At 44.2% G+C, this 27548-nt stretch overlaps 1 long non-coding RNA gene across 1 annotated transcript in view; it reads right to left on the bottom strand.

Annotated features, from left to right (window-relative positions):
* The window catches only part of LOC132252231 (uncharacterized), a 51251-nt gene extending 24052 nt beyond the window's left edge, over nt 1-27199 (bottom strand). Inside the window, exon 1 of the long non-coding RNA XR_009464129.1 lies at nt 27124-27199. This is a non-coding gene — a long non-coding RNA (uncharacterized LOC132252231). The remainder of the gene's footprint in view (nt 1-27123) is intronic.
* Nucleotides 27200-27548: the final 349 nt, after the last annotated feature.

Raw genomic sequence — 27548 nt, 5'->3', positions numbered from 1 at the left:
GATATCTTTTATTAGACCAACTTTTTTTGCAAAAATCTTGTTGGTCTAATAAAAGATATCATCTCTACAACAAGTCGCGATTGCTTCTTCCTCTAGACCAATACGGCTACAACCTGGATACCCGACACATAGCAACAGAACACGCACTTGTGAAGTATCCCTCATCCAAATACTTTACTACTACTGTGCATGAAATAAGTCAGTAACTGCTGCAGACAAGCGGGAAAATTAAAAGCGTGGTTCCTTGTAATCATTCTTTACATCTGCTCTATGAGCCCAATATAATGCCCGATAAAATTAATAGAAACACTCCCAGTAAATTCACTGACCACTGAATCATGTCTCAAGGGGTTTATTACATGAGTAACAGATGCATATTATTTTTTGCAGGACCAGCCTGTGAAGTCCACATTCATTACCTTAACTAGTCCTATCAACATTTGGAACATAAAAGAACAGCCATGCCCAATGGGTCCAATGGCCAGTCAGCCAGGGATTGGCAAGTAATTATTCATTTTGATCAGGTGACCTCTTATACAACAGGATGACTATGGAGTCTCCCAGTAAGAATGTAAGGACTTTAAGTACTTAATTACTTTAAGTACTTAAGTAATTCTCTTCCACAGGACTCAGAGTTTTTGCTTAATGCCATCTACATGAGCATTTATAGAACACAGCTTGGCTGGCTATGCTACCTAGAGCAATACCCTCCAGGATTATGCGGAGCAGTGGCTAACATTAGCTAAACCACTGTTCAGTTTAATATAATCATATACTGAGAGAAACATTTCCGATGGGAAATAAAAATACTGGACGCTCAAATGTTAATTTTCTAAATTCTTTGGGTTTATCTTCAAATACTGTTTAACAATTTTTTTTTTAAATGAAAACAGTATTGTTACAAGAGAAAAAAAAATCACCTCCCCCGACAGAGATTTTACCAAATCCTGTATGCAGTGTAGTCTCAGTAGAGAATCCAAGTTTAATATATGTGTAAGAAGAAAGTAAGTAATGACCAGCTATCCCAACGTTTATACTCCCCTTGTTTCCTTTATTCACCTGAGCCGTTGTGGTTAGTTATGCATATAACCATATTTCCTTCCTGGCTGTATTCCAGCGGATAGAAACACCCCGCCTGCATTCAGTGGGAACAGGATTGGACCCATAGACACTCTGGGCAGAATAGGGCCCGATGCATCCATATATTTATCCTCAGCCCCCATGACATGAATAAGCCTCACCACTGCTACCTAAGGATGCAGGTTTCCTCTTAAATCATTAAAGCTTCTCAGTTTCATCAGTGAAATGATAAAAACTGGATCCCTTTCACCAAAGCAGGCTTTTAAACGTCTCGGTATACCCATTTAGCAAATCTCTGCTCCCGGTGATTAGGACCATAGCTCAACACGACCGGCTGTCCACAGGACTGGAGCAGATTCCAGCCCTGCAGGGAAGAAGCTGTTTGCAACCAGCAGGGTTTTCCTTGCGCTGTAACATTTAGGATTTGGTCTGTATGCGAGCACTAGGAGAACCTAAGGGACCCAGGGCTGCGGGAGCGCTGTGGGTCTACCGAGGAGATGGGTGGAATTGGCAGAGGGGAGCACCATCTGCTGCCAAAATGCTGACACTGCAGCAGGTAGCATGAGCCACAATTCGAGTCAAACCTTTCTGCTCTGGGATCTGCGGGATTCCCAACTACTTTTGCATTTTATTTCCATGCAAGAGCAGATCTGATTAGTTATTTATGCTGAATTTCTGCTAGGCCTGTTTAAAGAGCCTTTAAAATCCCTTTCAAAAGTTGATCGTTAACACTGTAAATAAATAGCATCAATTACACAGTAAATGTGATATAACTAACTTAGCAGTATTAAAATGTGGATGTTCCTGTTGTTCACATAAACGCCTAATCCTTTTCTGAATCCTACTAATCTCCTGGCCTCAATTAAAGCTTGTAACAATATGCAGGCTAGGTTAATCATGTGCATTGTTTTAAAAACCCTGATGGCCTTAATCAATTTTAAATGTCTTGCCTCTCAGTCTCATTGAATGTCCCCTTGAGGAAGGGTAAACAGGAAAACCTAGTTACAAGCATTACAGAATTCATTTTTCCTACATTTTAATATTGAGCACATTCCTCTGGTCTCCTCCCTAAAACTAATCTATTCTTTGCAATTTCTTTTCACATGGAAGCATTTCCTGAAGTCTTGAATGGAGGTTTCATCCTATTGATCCCATTCTCACTACTGCTCATGAATGTAGTAACATACTTCATCCTTCCCTAGCTGAATATTTTCAATTGCAAGCCTTATGTCTCCCACATGATCTGCTTAGATGTGCAGACTTTTCTTCCTTGCATTTATCTGAGTGATGTTATCATTGTTGCACCATTACCCCAGCATCCTGTAAGCACCATTTTAAGTTTAATGCGGGGATAGTTTCTCCTTTTATGTAGTAAGAAAAATGACCTGGTTATGTTACTTTGCATGCGGTTTTTATTTGGACAGCATTAATTTGCAGCTCAACACTGACATAAAATCTAACAGTAAAGCTAATAGTTGATTATATAAGAGAAAGAAAAAAAAAAGTCCTGGAAAGGTGGCAAACAAACAGATGGATGAAGAACAGCTTGACTCATTCAGACTAGTTCTCTCAGGTTGTAGTCCACAAATCATTTGAGCAAGCCACGCAAGCTAAAAAGTCCAGATTGCTGTAAGTATCATGAGTCGTGACAGCAACTTCGCACCAGTTCTCACTCCAAAATTAGATGTCAACCTACGTGCGATGGAACTGAGACGTTTCAGACAAATAGGAAATACAGGTAGCAGTTCCAAAGACGGCTAAAGGCACCCAATTCCCTTTAAAATCGATGAAAGTCAGGAACCCATCTATCTTCACGGTGGTTTTTAGAACGGTGTAACGGATTAACACCTGGATTTTATGCAGCCAGCCTTATATGGTGAAGAGAAACAAGATGCTACGCAAAAGAAGAATAGGGATTTGAATCCTAAAGCACTACAAAATAACGCTTTCCTTTGCGTAGCTCAGGCCACAAGGATCTCATCGCCATACCAAATACCTTAAGTGCCTTCTCGCACTGCAGCAAGATGAGGTCCAAGCTGGTATGTGCTTTCACAATATAAATAAAGGTGGCACGCTGACCTCTGTTTATAGACTGGCTCACCAGCACATCTGACTTATTTGTACAGGAGCTGATTTATCCCATCTAGCACCAATTAACCCGCATGTTACATTTCCTGTTTACTTGTCTTGCCTGTACAGCTTCATGATGACACTGCATAACCCATGTACCTTCTGGAGGACCCCAGGTACATGCTGTGCCCCTAGCTGCCTACTGAATTATGCTCCTCGGGGAATTCTCTGCAAGACGCAGAAAACAAAGGAAGGAAGCTTGAAGTAATAGGAAATTACCGTCAAAAAAATCCTTGAGAAGTATTGAAAAGGGGACAGAGTAACATGTTCAAAAGTAGGGAAATGACTCTGGAGCCTCTAAGCTAGAAGACAAAAGGACTTTGGCATTTAACATGACAACTAGGTGCCTAAATCCAATTCCTGCATGTATTAACGCATTGTTACACATTCAATTTATGCAGCACTTGGAGCTCTTTTAACCAGTGCCGTAGCAAGGAAGTTTGGCACTCGGGGCAAGCCTGCAGCAGCAGCCTGCCCTCATCTCACGCACAAATCTGGGGGGCACACGCCCCACCTCATACTTGCCCAGGGTGCATGAAGTGACAGGAGCCACCCCCTTTTCCCATGCCCTGCAGGACAAGCCACTCATGGCTCCATTGCACTGCACTGGCTGAGCAGCACCTGCCTCCCCAGCCCCCTTCCTCCCTCACCAGGGGGTCTCTATCTGCTCCCCCCCAGACCCCTTCCCTCCCCAACAGACTCACCAGCCGGACACTGCTCTCCAAGCTGCTGGGCTGGCCGTGTGCACGTTGTGGCTGTGTGCATACACGCAGCATTTATCGGCCACATCAGCCAAAATTTTTAAATGTTTATAACAAAATATCAATTGACAACTCACCTGTTGGTATCCCTTCACTTTGGTGCCCAGAGCAGTTGCCCCGCTCGCCCTTCCCTTGCTACGGTACTGCTCTTAACCACTGGATTGCCCACACACGAGATGCCTGCAGACATGCGGGGACGCTACTCTGAAACACTGCAATTCCAGCATGTTGGAGCAGACTCGACAGATCGAGTCTGTTAATTAGTGCGCTCCAGCAGCCTCTGCATCCCATGTATTCAGCGTCCTAGTGCTTCAAAATGACGACAGAGGCGCTTTAACTAAACCTCATTCAATGAACTATAATTAATGTGCCACTGCTGCCATTTTGAAGTGTGGAGCACTGAGTACGCATGACGTCTGTGGGCACTTTAATTAGACTGGCTCTCAGAGCCAGTCTAATTAAAAGCCTCTCCTACCCCTGGAGCACATGTAAAGATGCCCATTAACACCTGAGACTAGTTTTACACACATTTAGGCATCTTAAAAAGTTACTCCACTCCAGGGTAGATTCCTCTCTGACCCGTGTTACCCAGTTCATGTTCTGACCCGTGTTACCCAGTTCATGCCCATTAATGTGTGGCCATTCCCCACAGATAAGCCACCTAAGTTGCAATCCTCCAGCATCCCAGGATGCACTGTCCCTTCCCCAACCCTCCTGTTCTGTGTGGACAAACTTCCCACCCCCTGAACTCTATGGCCCAGGGGGAGGTTCTGGCACCAAGCCAACTCCACTGCCCACCCCCAGGAGCGTGACCTTCCCACCCCAGGGATGCAACCCCATGCAAACAGGTCTGTAGTGGAAACTACAGCAATAGCTCCTAGTCAGGCCTAGAAGCTCCAGCACTGGACATTTTTCACTGCAGGTTAGACAAGCACTTGGCTGGGATGGGGTAGACAGCAACTTTCTTACTATCAGCCAAGGGCTGGAGTAGAAATCCCTTCCATCCCCATTTTGTATGATTCCAGCAGCTCAGGGGTACATATCACCCAAGTCCTGCCTTTGAGCAGAGCTACTTAGCTTATGCAAAGCACATGTTAACACAGCTACTCTGCTTCCAGTTTGGGCACTCGGGTGTGCAAAACTCACTCAGGTGTGTCTGTATGGTACCCTCTTGCACAGTATAGATACATGCTGAAATACTTTTAAAACTTTGCTTCTTCAATTTTTTTTAAATGTTCATCTGTAGTCATGCAAGACTCTTTGGTCTGAATAAGGAGCATAAGGTCCAGGCAGGACAACTGCACCTTGCTTTTTCTTGGTTGTGAAGAACACTTCTCACTACTCCTCCTAGGGCATCTTTGTGAGGCCCCGTTCTCAATGAAAGAGCTGCTTTCCACATGCAGAAGAGTTGCTTCCAAGCCTTTGAAGGCTCATCATTTTCTGCAGAGCACGGTCTTTTAAAACCTAGTTTGCATTTTGTTTAAGGCTCAAACCTTTGAACTTGTGAAGAAACCCCGGAGCAGATGAACCGATGCAACATTGTCTTCCTGACCCTACAGACACACAAAAAAAACCCAACAAAAAACCTTAAAAAACTTGCCCCTTCCCACAAATAATCTCCAAACTTGAAAAAGTCAAGTTCATTTTGTGCAATGACTTTACTTCACCTCACTTACCAGCTACACTACAAAACTGTCAATTAGTTTGTTTAAATCACCTACCTTTACTTAACTGGCCTCAACTAGTAGTTACTTTCTCCTAAAGAAGTCTGGCCTGTTCAGATGACATTCTTACCTGGCTCTCACCATATTCTTGAAACGTTTGAATGCTGTGTCTAGCAGCTCATGTTCTGTTAAAAAGGATGGTCTCACCAAGGACTTGAAAGACCAGGATTCACTTCCCCACTCCACAACAGACTTTCTGGAGGTAAGTCAAATAGGGCAGTGCTATTATTCTCATTTTACAAATGGAGACCTGAAGTACACAGGGGCAAAGGCCAGACTTTTACCTGTTAAGCCCCTACCTGCTTTTGAAACTCCCATCTGTTTGCACCTTTAGCCATGTCAATACGTGTAAAGTTTGGCCTTCTCTCACAGGGCAGCTAGGAGGAGAAATACATGAAAGACTGAGAACCTCAGTAACAAGGATTTCTTCACTGATATGCCTATTATTGTACATGTGGCAGTGCACTGTGTGTGCCTGCCACTTTAAGGGCCTGGAGCTGGCAGCCTCCAGGTGCCTGATTAGGGCAGCCATTTTAGAGGCAAGGGCTGCCTATATAAACAAGGCAGTTTGGCTGCAGGAGGCCAGGCAGCAACATTGCCTGGCCGAAGGGCTGCTGAGAATGACCTGGAGGAAAGGGGGAGCTGCAAGGGGATGATAAGGAGGGTCCTGGTCCTGGTCCTGGTCCTGGTCCTGGTCCTGGTCCTGGTCCTGGTCCTGGTCCTGGTCCTGGGCATGACCTGAAACTGCACCCTGCCGGGAGTGGGTGGTCTGGTGGGGCTCTCAGTGGCGCGGGAGCCCCCAGGAAATGCCAGGCCAGTTACCACCCCGGTGAAAGGCGGGTCGGGGCGCCTTAACCCCTAGCTCCCACCACCGGGTGGGTAACCCTGCGTATGTGGAGGGGCCCAGAGGATGGACCCCGAGAGAGTGAATGATTACCAGGTGTGATACTGTGGTGACCCCGGGAAAAAGGGGGTAGTAGTGCGATGAGCCCGAAGAGAGAGTGAGGGGCTAGAGACCCAGCCCAAAGGGGATAGTACCCCCGACTGGCCCATGCTGGGGCCAGGACCAGAGAGGGTCAAAAGGGCCAGGGGCCCACCGCGAGGGACACCCAAGAGCCAGGGGCCTGGGGTCCTGACTGGCCTGGAGGTGGGCCAGTGCCAGTTAGCCGAAGGTCCCCGGGGGACCACACCCGAGAGGGGAAAATGGCTTTGGGAGGGCTAGTAGCCCAGATGAAGGCGGAGAGGCCGCCTGATCAGGAGGGATCATAGAGGGGTCCTGTTTAGAAGATTCTGGGACCCAGCGTGGGGGCCAGAAGAGATGAACACCGAGATGCCATCTGCGAGGCTTGGGCTGCGGTATTAGGGGAGGCTGGAGCCGCAGAGCGCCCCCTGGCATCGGGGCATTAAAATGGGTAACCTCCCACTTAATTAACATCATAATTGAACTAATTATCATAAAAGGTGTGGCGGGCGAGATAGGCGGGCGGTTGCCCAGAAACAGGAGGGCGGGCCACGAAGAGCTCGGCCCCAGGAGGCTCCCTGTCATGGTGACAGGCGGGCAGGCCAGGAGGAGCTCGGCCCCAGGAGGCCCCCTGTCACAGTACACTACAGTCATGAAAATGAGAACTTTCATTTGCTGAAATTTAAAAACCTTCTAATGGTTGCTTTGTTGAACATATATCCCTAGCAAAGTGTGGGTTCTGAATGGGACCATTTTGCAATGGTTATTACTAAGTCCATTTTGTGGACAGAAAGAAGGATCTTCCTTTCCTCGGTTCTTCCAAAGAACAAACGACTTTCCCCATTTTCTTCAAAACACTAACACCTTTAAATGGCTACAAATTCTGCACAAGGAAATGAAGGATTTCAGTGTTCCTGGACAACTTTCAGGTGTTGCATTTACCTTAGTTTGACTCCTTTGCATTAACATTACAAGGATGCTCCCACCGATATTTAAAATTAAAATAAGTGAATGTTTCTCATTTCAAGTGTGATGCTCATCTCCCGAGGCAACCAGAATTAATACTGTTTAAAACTAGCATGCCCTTTGGAAGTGGATTTCATGCAAGTCTGAGTTAAATCAGTCACTGGGGTTCATTCCACATTCCTTGCACATCCCTTATCCCCAGACACCGGCCTGTGCTGGAGCTGTGCGGAGTGTAATGTCCCAAGGACCATCTCTGTGGCATTCAGCCATCAACGAAAAGGCTGCCCCCCAAAAATCCAGCAGGGTTTTAGACTGAACGGAGCACATTTCAGAATTATCAGCTCCACGTTGTGTCATACTTGCACACTGTACACAACAAATGAGCCAAATTAAGCTAGATTTCCAATTCTGTCTAAATGGCCAGGCAAGGGAGAAAGAAGGGATTAGAGTCCACTTTAGACCATTTTAGGAGGCGCTGGAGTTTTGGTCCAGGTATGAGCCAGCAGGGCTAGCTCCTACTTACTCCTTTCTGGGAACAAATGAGAAGAAAGCACAAAGAAAAAAGATGAAGTCCAGCTTCCACTTGCTTGAAAACATAGCCATGTTAGAACAGGACCTGGGAGTCAGCTGCAAGGGGAAAGCAGGGAGGTCTGGTCGCTCAGCAGGGGTGGATCCAGAGGGGGCGCACTCCCCGTTTCAGATTGAACCATGCCATGGGAGCTTTTGTGGACTTTTTTCAAGTCCCCAAAGCACATAAGAATCTCCCCCTATGCCCTGCTCAAAGGCATGTCCCTCCTCTCCCACACCCACCACCTGCCACGGCTTGTCTCTCCCACACTGTCCCCAGGGCAGGGGAAGGTTCAAAGTGACTCCTGTCCATTTCAGTTGGGCTGCACAGGGATTGGGCTCATCTTGAAACAGGGGACAGTGACAGCAGAGATGGGCAGGGAGGATTCCCCCTCCCTGTGCCTCTTCCCGGGGGTTCCCCCTCCCCGTGTCCCCCCAACCCCATCACTGCTGTTGCTCTTGCTGAGCTCAACCCCAACAGCCCAGCTGGAGGGGTCAGGAGCAGCTTTGAAGTTTCCCCACCCCTGGACAACAGGAAAGCAGCAGTGGCAGGTGGGAGAGTGGGGGGAAGGGGTGGGAAGGGGACATACCTTGAGCACAGGGGGAAGGCAGGGATGCTTACCTACTCTGGGGACTTGAAGAGACTCCCCCAAAGACTTCCACAGTGCACTCTGGCCACACCAGTGGGTTGTGGAAGAGGAATCTGAGAGCTCAGGTACAGACACCCCTGCAGCACGGTGGCAACTCCCACACCTCCCTTTGCCAAATCCTAAATCCAGGAAGAACACGAACCAACTACAGATGCTTCCTTAACTTGAGAAAGGGTATTTGGACTTGAAAGCTTGCAAAAAATAATTTTTCCAACTATTTCAGTTGGTCTAATAAAAGATATCAGATTTATCCAAAGAACCTTGTCCGCCTATGTCCTTAGACCAACATGGCTACAACCAATACCCCTGTCTCCAAGTCCCAGTACCTTCTGAAACCACTCCTTTGTTGTACTTAAGGCTTCAGGAACAACCCCGTAACCAGGGCCTAACCTATAGCTGGGCACAAACTACCTAGTCTGAGGCCCAGAATGTCAAAAAAGCATGGTTCTCAACCTCCCAATCTGGGTCTCAGGGCCAGGGGCTGAAAAGCCTCTCCATAACCAAGCACACAAGGCTAGGATTGAACACATAAGCAGACTGCCTGTCCCTAATGCTGAAAAACTGCATCTCAGTTGAAGGAGGCTATTTTTTTGTTAAAAAGTTAGTGCTTGGTTCAAATGCCAGATATGCCATTTGTTCTCCATCCTTGGTTTTTGTTCTGATTGGCTACGTCCTCCCGGCGCCTAGGAAAACTTCCCTGTCGCTATAAAAGGAGCAGAGCGTTTGTACACCAGCCGCGTTCCACATTGTAGGAAGGAGACAGATGTCACCACACAACAGATAAACTCATGAGGTAAGGCTCATGAAGAAGAACAATACATTCATAATACAATTATGGCAGCATGGGAAGAAGCCTGATAAGCTAAATAGCCTTAACTTGCTCCCCAAGTTCTAAGTGGTGATGTGTTCACTAGTTTAACTTTCTACCAAGATTACAGTAGTGTGACATTGGAGCCTATGAATTTAGATAGCTCATTGGTTGTGGGAGACTAAACACATACTGGTATCAAGTATGTTTTCAGATCCTTCAAACATGAGGAGAATTCAGGTAGAGTATCATATGTTACTGCCACCCGGAGTCTCTGACACATCTCTGAATTTCTATTACAGCTTTTATACATAACTTTCAGACTTCATTAATTCAGGCGGAATTATGATTCGTCTTTCACTTCTTTTTTTTTTTTTTTTAAAAGGTTATGTATGACAAAAAAATTATGCTTTCAATTTGTAAAACCAAATACCTACGTGGGACCTGTCGACACCAACATAAGCTCCAAACAATCACACTGATAGGGTTAATTGGCATTTTAAAATAAACCGCTGCCTCCAGATTGATTTGTTTTTTTTCTCTTTACACAACATTACTGCGTTTCTCTATAATTATTCAATGCTAAGTTCATGGTTTTGAAGCAGACGACCGCAGTCTTAGGAAATGGTGTTTGATTTGTTGCCATAGAAACATCTTGCTGTAGATGTACTCTAATCCCATGACAACTCTGTCTCTTAAGAACCATTTTTTCTGACATAATAAAAATCTGATCAAGGTCAGATTTAATAACAATCTCAGTTCCCAGACTTTATTTCGTATTAGGTTTAGGAGAGTTATTTTTTCTCCAAAGGGATTCTCTGGAAACTTTGTTTGTTTTCTTAGCTGGATTAGAGTTTACACCTTAAAATACATAAACCTGGCGCGGTGTCATACGAATTTACAGTGCACCTTTTGTTATCGCATAATTGCTTCATTAAAAGAAAGTTACCTATAATGGTTCATATTGTCTTGACGGATGTTAACATTTTACCGAGCATTGTTCTTGCTAATACATACATTTGGGATAGCAATAAAGCTTATCACTTTCCAACAAATGGTGTTTACAATATTAACAAATGCCAATGTAGTTTAACTTCCATTTTGTACCATCATGCTTTCCTAAACCTGTTTTCCATGCAGACGTTCAAATCAGCAAGACGGGGGTTATATGGGGATGCTTTGCATATTCCACCCAAGCAGAGCCCTTGGTTTTTATCAGAAAATCAAGTAAACCCCAAAAGGGCCACTTTACAAAGGGAACGTACCAACACCTCCAGTATGAATGCTGGGATCTGTTTTCATGCCAGCCCATGTGGGATGTACATCAATAGGAGTTGTACATCCATTAAGAGTCTGGGGAGTTTAACTACTGGGTAGGACAAGAGCCTCAGCTGATATAAATGGCCATAACTCACTTCATCTAAGGGCATTTAGGGCCAGATTTGCAAAGGTATTTAGGCACCACCTCTTGGGGATTTGTACCTTTTTCCCCCCACTTCCTGGCCATATGCTCCAACTAGAAGACTGTGAGCTTGGCATTGCCCAGGGCTCTCTAGGGTCCCTTCCACCACTGAGCCACCCCCCAACCTCTGGCTTCTTCTTCTCCTTTTGCCCCTACTTCTCTGCCTCCCACGGCTGCTCAGTGAGCTAGCTTCAAGAGTAGGGCTAGAGAGTGAACTGGACTAGGAAGCAGGAGACTGTTTTAAACCTCTCCTAAGTGAAGAGTTCCTAGAACCTAGTTCTCCTGCTCCCCGTGCAAGTGCCTTAGCCGTCTGTCACACTGTCAGACGAAAAGGTGAGATTGCCCTCTTCCTCTAGCATCAAACACCCACAACCAGGCTTTTTGTGGGACTAATGTTTTCAGACTTACCTAGTGTGCACTGGCAATTTTATTCCACCCAGGGGCCTAGGCAACAATAGGGCAGCCTACTGAGCATCCTTAGAAAGGAAGCACAGGGCGAGCGTAGCAACATGAAACCTAAACTGTGCAGAAGGACCCAAAATTTCCATTATGCAGCTCTAAGTGCCACTTTTCATGCCATGAAAAGGTGAAGAGGATTTAGTCTAATAATCACCTTGTTGCTCCAAGAGGTGGATTCATGAAGGCAAGATGGAGGCACATGAGTAAGCTACTGGGGAAGCCATGGTATAAAGAAAGCAACATTTTATATATCCAGCACTATCAGTCTGGAGCTTCATCATGAGTTCTAACTACCAAAGAATATGCGTATGGGTCTTAATACTGTCATTCTATAATTAACTCATTCTGCCAACATGAATAATGATCCTGAAATGCCTTAATACATTGCATCATAATTTGTACTACAGATACAGTAGTTGGCTATATTTCATTGCATTCCCCCAGGCATAATGTTATATAATTAAGCTTTGCATCTTGCAAACCATCCAGCAATGGACACCCCCAAAAACTGGAGACTAGACTAGCTGGAATATTGACCCATTATGGAACGGGGCTGTCACTCTCATTAACATCATCATCAGTTTGCGTTTCCATGACATTTAGATGTCTGTCATCACCGACTGTGTTAGGCCCTTTACAAAACACAGAACAAAAAGTGCCTGTCTCAAAAAGACCTTTGTCCCAGCACACCAGGAGGTTAACTATGGTCAAACTTGGGTAGGCAACACAGCGAGAGAGAATGGTGAAGGAGAACAAGCACTGCCATCATATCCACATCTAAATGAATCGTGGCAAGCATCCTCCAGCTCAAAAGAAAAGCTGCAGTGTCAGGCGCCACAACTGACAGAGCTAGAGGCAGTACGGGGTGCGTTATTCATGAGTGCAAGAAAGACACACCCAACCTATGCAGTGTAAAGCTTCTTGTGAAGAACCACAGGTGATGCATCAAAAAGCCCCCACCTGACTATAACTTCTATGAGGACTCCAGTCATGGATCTGATTGTCATTACCTTAGTCACTGCGCACACATGCACATATACATGTGTGTGTGTGTGCATGCACACACAATCAAGGTTAATCCTGCAACTAGATGTGTGTGGACAAATCCCTGCAGTTACGTGCATCCAGTATGCTTCATGCACACATCTTCATGCTCCCACAACAAACAAATAGGCTTTGCGATCAGCTCTGCCAGATGCCTAGGCCAGGCTCCAAGGAGAACCAAATTCCAGCTACAGAGAATGCTCCACCCATCCAGCTAATAGATGAGATGACTCTAGATGGGTACAAGTGCTTTGATATTTAGCGTGGAGTCTGAGGAGAGATGTTCTAGCTGTCTTAGTGTGGTATGAGAGCTCCACTGCTATTACTGATGTTGCAGTGGTGCCTACAGACCTAATTGGAGACCACAATACTGAGCGTGAAATGTCAAGTACAAACAGCAATCAAAGTCTCATCCTCAAGGAGCTCATAATATATATACTGTGAGATATAAACCCTATCTCCCCCTTCCCACCCCAATCCCACCAAAAAATGAGGTCACCTGAAGTGGACAACCTTAAAACATTATTATTTGGTCTCCTTTGGCTGAAGGCAGGGTAGATTTGCACCTCAAAGACTAACTAAATCAGAGGTGTATAGCATGAGCTTTTGTGAGCCTGAGCTCATTTTGGTCATCCTCGTATATAAGCAATGCAACATAACCGCCAACCTCACCATGTGGCATCTCTTTCTGTTGAGAGTGGTGATGCATACTTGTTGAGAAGTGTGGACCAACTATGGAATCGCCCACTATATATTTAGCACAGGCTTTGCCAAGTCCAGAAGCTGATTCTGCGTTAAGTGTAATTACAGCCTATTTTTTCCTTGTTAATTCCCCATAAAATCTTGAATCTTCCCAGTCAAACATTGTATCTTAATCTTCAAACACAAAACATAAGACACCAAGTCAAGATGTCATTGGACCATAGGCCATTACTTCCATTTTGAAGGAATCTAAATCCTTCCAAATTTTATTAAGTCATTTTTACTCACATTTAGCCACAGAAGAAGAGCATACAGAGTACCCTATGTAAGTGTATAGTCTCCGGACTGGCCAAAAGACTAAGCATTTACCAGAATGCAATGCCTGATACCATTCAAAAATGATTAGAAATAATTCTGTTTCATAGTGCATGGCTGATTTAATTCCTCATTTTTATGTTTTTAAGCATCTCTACATTGACTAGGTGGCACTAGGAAAGAGCCCCACAGGTAAGCTGCTGTCAGCATAATCCATGCAGGAGGATACCCACGGCAGAGCCCCACCTCATTGACCAAGTGTGGAGGTTTAAAATATGTTATTCAATTTGGACAAAATGTTTTAGATTCAAATTTTCAGACTCAGATATTATATATATATTGGCAGATATTAAATTTCCAAGTCCTATTCTGCTTCTCGGTAAGTCACTAACAGTATTATATCAGAAACAGAACTAACTTAATACACTAATGAAACTTCATTGTCATTTCAATTGCTCAGAGCTCTGGGATGCGCACGGAATTGCTCTCTTCATTTCACACGGTTTTGCTTCAAATTACAATTTTGGCAGGATGTTAGGATGCATGTTAACGTGATACAACACGAAAATCACCACCAGTTGCAAAAGTGGGCTCCCATACCCCTCTGATGCTTGGAAACCAAAGGAAGAGAAGTAAGTGGTAAATTTACAACTGTTATTTGTAGAGAAGTGGGGGAACAAACCAAAAAAATATGACTAACCGATAGACAGAATTTAACACTAAACCTCCTGAACTAGGTGTGTGATCACAACTCCCTCCAGTGGTTGAAGTGATGGCAGCAACCTGCTGCTTTCTCACCGCTAAGAGAGTTCTTGATTCAAGCGGAAAAACTGTGGCTTATGGCTCCATCCCAGGTGGTAACCGAGATATCTGTGTGTATGCAGGTGAGTTTTGTTACAAGTATAGTAGTACTAAGACTCATAACCAGTATGACAAGTATACAAGTATACCAGTATACAAGTATAGTAGTACTAAGACTCATGACCAGCAGGTCAACTAAGGAGTAATAGGATCATACATGCCTGATCAGGTCTGACCTTCGACATAGAAGACACTGAAGATCTCTGCACATACTGGGAGGAAGATGCTCACGCAGAATGTGTTATTATTATAGGTTATTACCAGTACAGCTACTCGTGGAGTATTTTGTTATTTTCAACAGGAATTTGTGATGCAGCTTCATTTGGCATGCCGTCAAGATGTGAATAAAAAAAGAAAACAAGATTAGAGTGGATTGGTAAAAAAGAAAGCCTTCCCTCCAGGCCATGATGCTGACTCTTTATTTTTGGAATCAAGGAAGTTTTTTGGTTTGGGGGTGGGTTGTAAAACTGAAAGTCAAGGAAAGCAGAGGTTATTGTCCAAGTTCCACTTAATCTAAACACAATCTTCCATTGGAGCAAAGGTTGGGATGGAAACATTTGAACAGCTCTAATTCAAACATAAAAAGCCAACCGGTCTAGGCTGATGTTTATTAAAATATGCAAAAATGTAACCTTGTGTTTATAATATGAAATTATAGCACTCCACCAAGAACTCTTTCCCAAGGATAGCAGGCAACTTAAGATTGTTGAGCACATTTCGTATGTGGTACAATATCGGGCTAGGTCCAGCAAACAGACTGATTTTTCTACCTGCTCACATACATAATAGAATACAAGTTCTTGCACATATTCACAATGCCATGGAAGCTTTAGTATTTCTATTTTTTTGCTCTGTAGATTTAAGATGACCTTTAAGAAGAATGGTATGTTCAGCATGTAGGCACTGGAATCTATAGATATACCCATCCAGCTTATTTCTGCTAATAGCTAAAATATATTGAATATGTGACATTTACACACAGAAGTGAAATATAGAAACTTACAACTGTACTTGCTTATGTTAACTGTGGAGAGCAAGACAAGAAGAAAGAAAAGGTTGAAATTACACACAGGCATACTTCTCACACATATACACACACACACGTGTGTGCATGCGCACACAGACACAAAGACAGCTTGCAGGACTGTGAGGTATGCCTTGCCCTACTTAGCACATTGTAAAACATTACAAAAGCTGTGAAAGGGGTTACTGAAGGTCTTACCTGAGCCATATCAATGGTGCATTTAGAGACTGTTGAAATCCCTCCAAGTCAGCATGTAGCTCATGAGAAGCTTTCGCTAGACAAGATCCCTCATTAGCCAAAGGATCTTAAACGTTCAAATGTGTCACCATGGGGCAAATGCTGACTTTACATCAGCTAAGAGTGTGGCCTGCGTGTTTTGCAATTTGATAGCGCTTCTCTTAGAACTCCCTCTTGCAAGAAAAACATTTTTTATATATGAAAATAAGTTTAAGCTGTTAAAACAGCTTTAAATCACAAAGGAGTGCTGCAGCTTTTTCTTTTACGAATGGTATTACAGAGCCGGACAATTTCTATCCTTTTTGTGCCTGTACTCAGAACAATGAGCTAGTCTCAGAAGGCTCCATGCAGATAAATGCACAAAACTTTGGGGTGAACGTATCTGTCTGAATCTATGAAACCTGCAGAAGGGAACTGGAAAACTTGGATGAGACTCATCCAATTCATGCATTTATCCGATGCGTGCATGCAAGCCCCATGGCTCACAGAGATTTTAGTGGTAGCCTTGTGCTCATTCTCCATTGGCATGGAGAACTACAGTGAGAGCAGCTCTTCGTGGCATTTGCTACACTTTCAATTCCAAAGAATGGGAAATAACAAGGAATCTTATTCCAGCATTTTGGCATTTCTATTTCTAGTCCGAGCCAAAAACTCCAAGTGGAAACAACTTTGCAGGCTGTGTTAGAACCTTATCCCTAATTCAGGTCTGGTTACCAAAAAGGGCCATGTATTTAGGAATGGCTTTATAAGTATAACAATCAAGCAAAAAGCCATCTCTAGCCTAAAGAACAAAGATGGCCCCTTGGCTTTTCATAAATAATGTGCAAGACAGAGGACTGGCAAAAACAGTTCCTTCCTCCCCACAGATGTACGCACCGGTTACACAATTGCTTTCCTCCCCCAACAGAAGTGCATTAGATTTACAGAGGGATGGTGCTAGATACCTTTGCAGGTCTCTGGTGTCCAGTGAAATGGAGACCAGGTAATCTGGAGAACAGTGGGGGATACTAGTGTTTTGGGAGGAGAAAAACGAAGAACATAGGAATCATGGGGTGACCCCCTGATTAACAAAGCCCAAATTTGCATTCAAATTCAGCTGGGGGAGAGGGAGTATTGTTGGATCCCCATATGTTGCTAGATAATTGTGCAGCAGCAGTGGCCAGAAATGCTTCGTTCCATCTGCCTCTGTGCGACAGGGAGGGTAAGTCAGAAATTGAGCAGGCAAAGTTGAAGTCTATTTTTTAAAAGAATACATAAAACACTCTAGATCATGGCACTAAATTCTGCCCATGGCTACATGGAGAAAGCCAGTTATATCAACTAGAGCTGGTCAAACCATTTCCAACAAAACCGGTGGATTCTTTAAAATAAAAAATGGCATTTTTTCAAAAAAATTAAAATAGGTTAACAGATACATATTGGAGTTCTACCATTTTTTTCATAACACTTTTTACATAAAAAAGTTATGGCTCTTGACAAACAAATGCACACGTTTATGCATGCATGTATGCACGCACGCACAGTCCTTTTGGTTCCGATTTAAGGACGGTTTCAATGCCAATTTTAATTAAAATGCAAAACACTAAAAGGGATCTATTTTGAACTTACAAAATATTTAAAATTTCCTTTTACACTTTTTTTTTTAATATTCTTCTTTTACTGGATCTGCCATCAATTGACGCAATAGGATCTTGATTAAAATGCATTCATTTTAGAGCCGTAAGAGTCTGAGTTCAATTTCTAGCCTTGCTTCTGATCTCTTGGTCCTTCAAGGGGCTCCACCTCTGTGTGCCTCAGGTCCTCTCCCTGCCAAATGGGACAAGGACGCTTCTCACACCCCTGCGTAGATACTCTGGGGTCTACAAATGAAATGCACTATCTAGTCATTGCTATCAGTCACACCCAAGTAACTGAAAGCAAATTTGGCTCATCTCCCAAATTAGAATTTGAACATACATATGTAGCAACAAACAATCAGGCAGAGAAACCTGGTTTCATCAGAATAATGTGTAATTAAAATGTGTTCATTACTCATTCATGGAATAAAATGATGATGATTAGTTGACATACATCTAACTTTTCCTCTATGGCTGTGTTTTGTTTGTCAAGTCAACTGGTCCTCTTTCTGCGACTCAGAGGAATCTTTGATAATTCGCATGTGAAATTAAAGGCATCTTATTTATTCAGTTATTTATTATTCTCTGTAAAATGAGTTAGGAATTTGTCCCTGTGAATAATGCTAGCCATAATAGTTAATTTACTCCTATTCATTGGCAGTAATAAAAATGTACAAGGGGATGCAGAAACATTATTATTTCTTGCTTGAAGTGCAATTTCATGTGGTGAGAAAAACATGCTAATATGCTGCAAAGTGCTACAGGAATTTAGTTCTCAAAGGAATGGCGGTATTAAATGTATTCTGACAAGAAGGGGCTTCGGAAGGGAAACATTTATCTTCATAAAGTCATTAAATTTACTGAGCAGCATCGCATTCTTACTGCAATCTGCTCACTCCATTAAAGGCAGAGCTGTGGAACGATCTCAGCTGTGTTAGGCGCCTCTACATTTTTGAAAATAGTAATAACAAGGGAAAGGAGGTCGGAGGAGGGGAAAATAATATATCCTTTAAAAAAAAAAAAAAACCCTCTGTGTTAAAAAGCGAAGAAGAAGAAGAATACAGTGAGCGTCACTCAAAAAGAATTAGGGTTTAGCTGCTCTCTGCCTCTGCAATGAAATGTATTAAATGGTAACTTTGGAAGATTGCACCTTGAAACAGTGAAATGAGGAATAATGGCTTTGAAGACATCGACAACATGCCGCTGACATAGCAGGGATTCACTCGAGATAGAGGACTGGGAAGAGCAGCTTTGTGCATCTCTACTTGTTCCATAACTACAGTATTATATTCAAATACATTCTGCCAAGACGGGAGTGGGACAGCAAGAAAAACTCCTGAAAATGGAGATGTTCTGGTCTCTGGGTTTCCGCCCCCCGCCCCACATAACTGATAGTACAGTCAGGGGGTCTGTTCTGTTTACATTTTTATTTTGCTTTTTACATGGTAGATGGGTTGAAAGTCAAAATGCAGAAAAGCTACAGTATATTACCTGTGCCCTATTTCACAGCCGTAAATCACATGGGGCTTGCAATGAGTTCAGTGGTGGGCTCCAGAGCAGAAGTCACAACTAGCCCATATTGGGGGCAATGACCTATGGAGAGGGGCAAGAAAAGGTGGGCAGATTCCTCCCATTAATCCCTGCAGGTGGAAGAAGGAGTTCCCTTGTTACGCCCTTTCTGAGGGTGCAGTTCACCATCCCCAGCTGTCCTGTGGTCCAGTATGGACAAAACCCTAGCAGCAATGTGGCTAGGCAAAAGGTACCTCACACCTCAGAAAGTGTATGGACCATCTTTCCACTCCAGGGAACACGAGACGTGCAACTATGCTGGGCACAGGGATATGGCGTGTACCCCCTCCTCTTGCACCCTGGCACTCAGGCAACCTCTGACCTCCTGGCGGGCACCACGCACAGGCAGAAGTCTCACTATAAATACAGATTCATACTATTTCATACCTAAAAAAAAGCCTTCCATATTGGTATTGTCCAGCTTCAGGGCAGGGCACTGCACAGAAGTGTTAGCACAAGATAAAGAGGAGTAGGACACGGAGAATGAATTATGCTGCCTGAAGACCAACACGCTCCTGCCTAGTAGGAACAGAAATAAATAGATAAAATAGACACATGCTGGTAGCCAGTTTCTCCTCCATCACCCCTACTTCTTACCATACACTTTTGAGTAAGGATCTAGTGTGAAAAGGAGCTTGAAACATTGCTCCACTCATCACAAAGCACAATGATCAGTGTCCCTGCCACTGAATACATGCACAGCTTCTGCTTTCCTGCGCCCTGCCCCACACATGGATTTGCAGCTGTCAGGATTGAGGAAGGAGTCTACATCACATGGTAAAAAGGATGGAGCTGGCAAAACCGTACTCGACACAAGTGTGCCGTGTTTCCTGGGATGCTTTGTTTGAAACCAAATCTACCGGAAGTCAATGTCAAATGAGTTACAAAGTCCTCTGGCAAGTCCATAACCTCACAAAGATTTTCTGACCTCTACTGCTGAGGGTCTTATTAACAAGCTCTGCAGACAGCGTTTAAGAGATCCCTCTTTTGCCAAGGAACTCCTAAAGAATCTGCGCTGTTCACAGACAGGCATTTTAGCGACTTGTTCCTGCGGTCAAGAGACACCAGTCTTGCAATATATGACCACCTGTGCTGAGTTTCTCTTAAAATAAGGAAGGGAGCATGGAAGACATTGGAAGCATGACAAGTATTCCTCTTTCCTGGTGCTTCTGTTGCCTCATCCACATCTTTCCCATTTGGAAAATTAATTTAGAGCATGCTTCTGCCTCAAGCGCTCTGAAAACCTTTGAACTTTCAAAAATGCAAAGCTGCCCAACTGCTTGCTAAGAGTGCCTACAATCATCGGGGTGAAAGCATCTCTAGCTGAGAGCCACAGCTATCAATCTCTTGGGCACAAAATGCCTTCTTCCCTCAGACCCACTTCAAAGAGCACCACAATTCTCAGATGCTGGTTTTCAGATGGCCAGGGATCCTGGTCCTCTCCGTTTAAAAATTGCAAATTTTCTGATTTAAAAATCTGATTTAACAAATTCACATATATATCAATAAAACATTGCATTCAGCTGGAACTGTGCCAGCCTGCAAGGGGAATCCATGGTTTCCCATATTTTTCTCTTTTCATGGATTTCCCCCTTTAAAAAGAGAAAATGCGCGTTTTAAAGGAGAAAATCCATTTTTCCACAGGAAATGGAAAACTCAGATTCCTGCAGATTACTCAAAACAGGAGATTTAAAAGACAAACAAACTGGTGACCCAAGACCTGGTGACTGATTACATCTAATGCAAGACACTGTTTCTTGCAAGAACGCTTCAGCAGCGCAAAGGAGGCGATAAGAAACTTCGCCCCCTCTTCAGGCCCCCAGACCATCAGAAACCAAACATGAGATCCAAGCACCATCCACCATGGCTACTCCTAGATTTGGTTGATCATTTCCACAGAGGAGGAGGAGCAACGTTCTTCACTGTCCTAATAATTAGAATAGAAAAGACTAATCATTACACTCGCTTTAAATTGATTTAGATGTATCATATACATGGCACTACTGGAATCGCCGAGAGATTTCCAGACGTCCGCTCATGAAGAAAGATCATCTTGTTGACTAATGTCGCGGCGCACCTCGCTGCCCCGCTCCTAGAGAGGGGAAAACTGCCAGAGGAGAAGCTCTGGCAGTGCATAAGGAGCCCTAGTGGAGATTAGGGAGTACAGGTGTGGGTTGCCAGGGCAACTAATGAGAACCAGCTGCCTGTAGGAGGCAGGGCCTGGCCCTTATAAAGCCCAGGGCTGAAGCCAGGCTAGCAGCTTCCTGCTAGCAGCCAGAGGGGCAGGAGCTCATGGAGTAGGGATGCGAGAAGCAGCGAGACTCACAAGTACACGTGAGTCTCGTGTACTTGTGTCTCTGCTTATGGCAGCTCGGGACTCTTGAGCCGTGGTGTTGAGTTATAGCCAGGTGGCTTATATTAAGTTATAGCCTAGGGGCTTGTTTTGCGTTGTTGCTGTCATGTTTGGGTGAGGCTATTAGGGGTTGGAGGAGGCCTCATCGGGGACTCACAAGGGAGTGTGAGGGCCCCGGTGCCAGTAAGGGCGCAACTTACGGGGTGCGTAGACCCCAGCCCCAGAGAGGGGCGTTTTGAGAAGCCCAGCGTGGGCACAGCCAGCCCCAGAGAGGGGGTGGCATTATTATTGGGGAGCCTGGTGCGGGCGTGTAGAGTCCCAGAGAAAGGGGGGACTATAGAGAAGCCCCAGCGCGGGCATGGTGAGCCCCGAAGAGGGGGAGCGCCTTATTGAGGAGCCCGAGACGGGCGTAGTGAGCCCAGTTGAAGGCTAGCACTGCAGAAAACCCAAGAGAAGGGCAGGGTGCTGTGGTGGACCTCAGGAAAAGGGGTTAGCAGCACGGTGCGCCCAAGAGAAGGATAGGGTGCTGCGGTGGTCCCCCAGGAAAAGGGGATAGCAGTACAGCGTCTGGAAAAGGGGAAGCAGCACGGTGGGCCTAAAAGACTGGGGGCTCGATATAGAGACCCAAAGCGGGCACGGGTCCCTAGTGGGACAACACTTTTAGAAAAGGCCCACAGTGGGCACCGGGAGCCCTAAAGAGAGGGCAGGATTAGAGGAAGAGCCCCAGTGAGGGGCAGTGTAGTATGTAAGAAGCCCGAGAGCGGGCTAGATTACAAAAGAGGCCCGGGAAGACAGGCAGGTAGTTTGGCAGTCCAACGTCAGGTACATCTGCGAGGCTTGGGGTGTGGTATTAGGGGTTGGTAGGAGCCACGCGTAGCCCATAAGGCTAGGGTGTCCCAAGGCACCCATGGGTGCAGGATAAGACCCATGAGGGGTCCAGGAGTTTACATGCCCAAGGAGACGCAAGGCAGCCTCCTGAACCTACTGAACATCAAAGAAATGGCGGGCGAGAATAGAGGGTGCCCTTGGGCCGAATTGGCACGGAGAGAGGGCCTTAAGGAGATCACGGCCCTCCTAGAGGACTCCGCCATGACAACTAACAAAAGCAAACCAAGAAATAATCAATACCTGCCTTCAAGCCCTGAAGGATGCGACAGTCCATCAGTTTTCAGTAAATGATCCCAGATGGTCTGCTGCATTCCCTTTCTGTGGAGGTATTGACAACCAAATGCCATCAGCACTGGGCATCTACTGATTTCTGTATCTAGTTGCTCTAAAATATCTTTTTTGATGCCTATAAATCACAGTTGCATCCATCTTTCTGTTAGGAGCCAAGCCAATGCTCCAGATTAATACATCTCCACATCTTGAGACAGTTTAGATTTGGGTTGGGGGTATAGGTTGCAGCCGTGTCGGTCTCAGGACATAGGCAGACAAGGTTCTTTGGGTAAATCTGATATCCTTAATTAAACTAACTCAGCTAGGTACGAAGACGATCTGTACCTGAAAGCTTGCCAAGAAGAATTTTTCCAGCTGTTTGAGTTAGTCTAATAGGAGGCACTGGATTTACCCAAAGAAACTGGTCTGGATTTGGATTGGAACTTGGTGGCTCGGTCCGACCCGAGGCGAATACCCTGGGCAGGGCTTCTCTAGCATGCTGAAGACGCGTACCATTATATCACTTCCCAATACACTTGCAGTGAGTTGCAACCTTGCTATAACACAGAAGAAGGGGGGAAAAATTTACATCAGGAAACCACAGACTTCCCTAATGGGTTACAGTGCATAATTGAGTATAAAGAATAGTTATTGCTTGAACTACAGTTGAACTGAGATTTCCAGCTTCCAAGCAAATATTCAGTGGCTGCTGTTAAGCTATAATAATAATTTCTAATTGTGTGGGTTTTAAGTGAAAACAGAAAGGAGTGTTATTTGACTGGTCATTGCAAAGTGTTCTCTGCAGTGCCAGTGGGTCAACAGAACAGCCCATGGAAATCACAGGTCTCGTACCTGAACAGTCCTCACAGAAGCTGGGAACTAATGAGCCAATGCCATAGTAGAAGCATGCTCATTACACAATTACGGAGACAGTACTCAACACCACAAGATTGTCACACACCTTGCTAATGAACCATGTTTTACACACATTTAATTAATTAATTATGGCTGAAGTCACTCACTGCTAGCCAGCAATTGCTTTGCTAGACACAAACCTGACCATCTTACAAATATAATGCTAGAGCGCTAACAAGTTATTAAGTGAGACTGCATGTTGCCAGGAATTTTAAAGGAATCAAGTAATAAGAGATCAAATATCACAAAGAGGGGATTTTAATCCCAGCAGATAATTAATTACACCTCCTGCATCACCACTTTTTCTATATACTTTGCATGGGGGGGGGAAGCTTTCTAATCGAGATAATTTGATCCTACCATAGAAAGCTTTTAAAAGTGATAATAGCACCCCTTACATATGTCAAGAATGATTAGTATTTGCGCTGTGGTTCTGCTTCAGGCTCGTGATCCAGAATAGCGTACCCATGCATTAGAAACCCCTGCACAAACCTAAAGCAAGCAACAGCCCCTTGCCCCAACCAGTTCACACTCTTCCAGTTTACAACAGAGGAGGAAGGCAGGGCACAAGGCATGAGGAAGGGAAGGTCATGCAGCAGCTTTGTAGCAGAGCCAGTTGCCCATCTCTTTCATGGGCCACGTTCATTATGAGACATGCACTGCTCTGGCAGGCTGCAGTGCCAATGGAGAAAAGGACAGTATGAAGAGCTGCCAGCACATGCTGCCAAAGGCAGGTGGAAAGGCATCCCTTTACTGGAGCTATCCCTGGACTTTGTTACTAGCACTCGAGTCACTCCATAAAGGATGGAGAAACAGAACCTCCTCCTCATGCCAGCAGTGCTGTTGATCCCAGATTTTAGTACCCATTTAGTCATTATTGTTGTCCATAGAAGAATTTAAGCTCACCTTCCCGCTTTTTTTTTTTTTTTCCAAGCATACAAAATGGAAAGTTACATTCAAAACAGCTAGGTTGAAAGAACATCACTTAGGCTGAAAAGAGTCAACCATTTGAAAATTGGGAAGTGCCAGATTTGGAATAACTCATGCAACCTTTGTTCTGCCCCTTGCACAAATGTGTCACAGCTATGACAGGTTCACATGGGGGTTTTTTCCCATGAGACCCATGTCTTGGAGATGGAAGCTCAAAGAAGCAGGTTGAAGTTTCCGTGGGCAGCTACAGGCCTGGTGTTCCCTCGCTTGATGTTGCACCCCAAGTGCCATTCTCCTAAAATAGGGCTTTTGGGGGTGTGCATAATACAAATACCTGCAACATGATGGATACACAGGTTTACTATAGTCTCAGGTAATGCAAGATGACCATAACTCCTTACACAATCCTATAAAGTATCCAAAGAAACTGGATGAAACCATACTTATCCGTATCTGAATTAAGTTTGCACTAAATTTAAAGTTTCTTATTTCATTCAAGTATTCATACCCGCATCTCCCTTACCCAATTTCTTCCATTACTTCCCAGTTTCTCCTACCCCTCTAAGCTTAGATTCTCTTAGCTTCCTACAGTCCATCATTAGTTAATTCGCACTGACTTTTAACATTTGTAAGCTACTTAATTGGTTTGTCACACACCTATTTCCTCTTCATTCTACTTCCAATTTTATTTTCCTACATTTTGACCTCCTTCCTCCAATTTATTTTCCTCCTACCTAAACTATGATTTTTATTGATGCTGAATGCAGCCCTCAGGCCAAAAATAATAGTCATCCAAAAACCAAGTGACCGCATTCCTTCAGTTTTTAACAGTTTCATTTCAGAGGAAAGCATTTCTATTTGGCTAAATTTCCTTTTCTGTATTTCTAGCTACTGAAGAAGCTGCACATACAATAAATATTTAATAGGAAATCCCCTCCAGCTGAATTCAGGCCCCATAGCATCTCATTACCGTGTCTTGGAATAGCATCCTTATTGTCACTTGCTTAATTATGCTAAGAAAGAGTTGAATTGTGTGGCTGTTGGGATCCAAAAGTGATTAAATTCACTTGGCAAGATTTTGGATATCTCATTATGATCCTCATTTAGCACTTCTAATGGAGTTAATTTTTTTTAACAATACTGATTTGGGAAAACTTGCTCAGTGTTGCAAACATTGTCCTAACTTTGAGAACTTTCTGCCATGCAAGGAAAATACAGCAAAGTTTAAAAGGCATTTCACCCACTAGCATGCCAGCTCTCTTTTTTGATCCACAGTTACCCCTTAGAGAAAATAAAACTGAAACTCCTTGGTATGTATGCATCATTTCTAATGGATTTTGGATGCACCCTGTGCACTAACACTTGCTGCATACACCTTTCAGTGCTAATGATCACAAATGACAGCTGGTTCCTAAGCAATCTTCATGACAATTGTTCTCCCACTGTTTTTGAGAGTTTGTTCCCGACACTTCAGGTGGAAGCAATGGGAAGCTAAAATGCTGTATTTTCTTGGATGGTCTGTACAGGATCCACTTTGTAGGGATGAAATTTGTGTCCTGTGCAATAAACCCGCACCAGGTCTGTGCACCACCCGAGTCCAAATTAAGACTTCAGATGAGAAATCAGGTACTCAGCTGCACAGGGAGTTAATTCTACCCTCCACGATCAGATGCAGAGATCAGATCCATTAAAAACACTGCACAGGATGCTGCCAGCACTCACGCACAGCTCGACTTAGTATAGCGAAAGCATCACAACAGCACAGTATGACAGACTCTCATGGGAAGTCTGCATGGCAGTCACAGAAACAACATGCTGTTCATACACTTTGATTTGCCCAAACCCCCCCCCCCCCCAAACCACAAACCTACACACTCCGACAGTATAATCCAATCTGCTGGCTTCTTTGGAATAAGGTACACACACACAAAAAAGTCTCTTCTCATTGAATTTACAGGGATAGTCCTAACTCAGTGCGGGGGGGGGGGGGGAATAATGATCAAATAGGTCTCCCTCACACACTTAGATATGAAAAATATATCCACAGTCTCAGATATGTTCACTAAAAAATGATCATTTTAAATGGCAGGAATAAGGAATGCACATCCCAGGTGTTCACTTACTAAAAGACCCCAGAAACAGTTCCCTATTAAACAACCTTAGCTGCCTTTATTACCAGCCAAACCACTAAGCTGCCTCCGCTTTGACTCTCAGAAATTTACCCCAAAAGGTAGGCATCTAGACAAACACTGGAGCAGTGCTGCTGTAATAGCAGTACTTCACAAGCATGAGATCCTCTCAAGGCAGGTAAATAAAATATTATACATGCAGACAACTGCAGTGGAGAGAGGCTAAATGGAAAGATATCAGCAGGCCCTGAATCAGAAATCAGGAACTTCAGACTTAAAAGCCAACACGCCTTCCTGTGAACCGCACCGTTTCTTCCGAAAGAGAATCTATACCTGATTACGTGAAGCAACACCTATAGCTCTGCTATTATAATTTGCATCCTGGTAGCTTTTACAAGCCCCAAGCGTGAAGCAAAAACCTCATTGCACCATGTGCTGGACAAAGAGAACAAAAAGAGAGTTCTTCCCCTCAAAAGGTCAATCCTCTAAATTACAAAAATCTTTGCTAACTAACTTCACACTTCTCCTATTGACCTCAATGGTAGAACCTCTAGGTATTTCTGTAGATGCAGAATCTGGGACTAAATCCCCAACTGGAAAAGCATATGACACTATAATACACTTTGCCTTCAAGTTACACCCAAATATTCACATAAAGAAGAGTCACTCTTATCTTTCCAGAAGTCAGATATCTTTTTTTACCTTCCTGTTCCTCCAGTGAGGTTTCCTTCCCTTGGAGGACTGCTGAAGTAGACATTCTTTTTCCATGTTAAAAAAACCCCCAACCCTGGGCTAAGTCCTTAGCAGGTGCAGATTGATGAAGCCCTAGTGAAGGCAGTGGAATTATGCCAATTTGCAACAGCTGAAGGTCTGGCACATTTTCTTAGAGCACTGTGATTACCATGCAAAGATTTTCCCTCGATGGTGTGTCAGGGCCAAAGGTATCCTTAGATATTGTGAGAGCTCTAGATCCTGATTATTTTTAGCATTTATACCTGGCCTTCCAAACTGTTTGCAAATTCAAATCCCCCCTCTCCTGTATGATTTCTTTAAAGTTTATTCATACAAAACCAAAATGGCACGGTAAAACTAAAAGCCTCCAAGCCGCTACCCGACCCAAGATTTGT

This window comes from Alligator mississippiensis, chromosome 8 (genome assembly GCF_030867095.1).
Source record: "Alligator mississippiensis isolate rAllMis1 chromosome 8, rAllMis1, whole genome shotgun sequence".
NCBI classification, from domain to species: Eukaryota; Metazoa; Chordata; order Crocodylia; family Alligatoridae; genus Alligator; species Alligator mississippiensis.
This window is presented reverse-complemented; position numbering and strand designations above follow the sequence as displayed.